Raw genomic sequence first — 252 nt, forward strand, 5'->3', positions numbered from 1 at the left:
GGGCGGGGGGGAGGAGAAAGAAATAAGAGAAAAAATCCCCTTCGTCTCTTTGGAAAGACAATTTTGGAAATTAAGTTTTCAAAAGGTCTTAACATGTGTATTACGATCAGGTTAAGTTTATCAAGAAGTATTTGCTTTGTTTTTATCCTCTTAATAGACTCGACAAAATTGTAGTCATCATGAACATAAATTTTCTTGCCGATTTGGCGATGTATTAACAATATTATATTTAAAAAGCATGTTCCAAATTTC

Source organism: Penaeus monodon, chromosome 20 (assembly GCF_015228065.2).
Source record: "Penaeus monodon isolate SGIC_2016 chromosome 20, NSTDA_Pmon_1, whole genome shotgun sequence".
NCBI classification, from domain to species: Eukaryota; Metazoa; Arthropoda; class Malacostraca; order Decapoda; family Penaeidae; genus Penaeus; species Penaeus monodon.